Source organism: Molossus molossus, unplaced genomic scaffold, assembly GCF_014108415.1.
Source record: "Molossus molossus isolate mMolMol1 unplaced genomic scaffold, mMolMol1.p scaffold_m16_p_2, whole genome shotgun sequence".
In the NCBI taxonomy this organism is placed as follows: domain Eukaryota; kingdom Metazoa; phylum Chordata; class Mammalia; order Chiroptera; family Molossidae; genus Molossus; species Molossus molossus.
The window spans coordinates 137,507,515-137,508,324 of NW_023425355.1; the positions used below are offsets into that span (position 1 = coordinate 137,507,515).

General features: G+C 35.9%; 1 non-coding gene across 1 annotated transcript; it reads right to left on the reverse strand.

Annotated features, from left to right (window-relative positions):
- Positions 1 to 223: 223 nt before the first annotated feature.
- On the reverse strand, positions 224 to 330 carry LOC118636702. The gene has a single exon (XR_004960690.1). It is a non-coding gene; the product is annotated as a U6 spliceosomal RNA (small nuclear RNA).
- Positions 331 to 810: the final 480 nt, after the last annotated feature.

Genomic DNA, 810 nt, shown 5'->3' on the forward strand with positions numbered 1-810 from the left:
CATCGATTTCTTGACCTTAATTTTGTATCCTGCTACTTTGCCAAATTCATTTATTAAGTCTAGTAAATTTTTTATGGAGTCCTTGGGGTTTTCTATGTATAGTATCATGTCATCTGTGAATAATGACAGTTTCACTTCCTGCTATCCAATTTGGATCCCTTTTATTTTTTCTTCCTGTCTAATTGCTGTGGCTAAGACTTTCAGTACTATGTTAAATAAGAGTAAAAATATGGAACACTTCACAGATTTGCGTGTCATCCTTGCACAGGGGCCATGCTAATCTTCTCTGTATTGTTCCAATTTTAGTATATGTGCTGCTGAAGCCAGCACTGTATAACAGTTTTGATGCCCTAGCTAATTTGGAGAATCTAACTTTCTTTGTGCCATTGTCTGATTTCTTTTCCCATGAGCCTAGGTAAAGATTAAATCAGTCTGAGATCTAGACTGAACTAAGGGTGGGGTCTTGTCAGGTGAGTGCAACTAAAGAACAATGAGGTCACGGAGTTGAGGATATTAAGACAACTATAGCATAAAGGGGCAGAGGGAGGGTAAAGTAATCTATATGGCAGCAAGTTTCTAGATTTTTATTGAAGTAGGAAAATATTTATTCTAAATGGACAGAAAAGTTAAGTATGTATTCTGAAACCCCTAAATCAACTACTAAAAGATAATCCACTACTTAAAAAACACCACAGTACTTACTCAATAAAGGAAATTCCACCTCTGCTGCAATAAAAAAAAAAAAGCTAATAAACCATCCAAAAACTACCACCACTATTATTGCTCTGGGACAGGGGGTCAACAAACTAT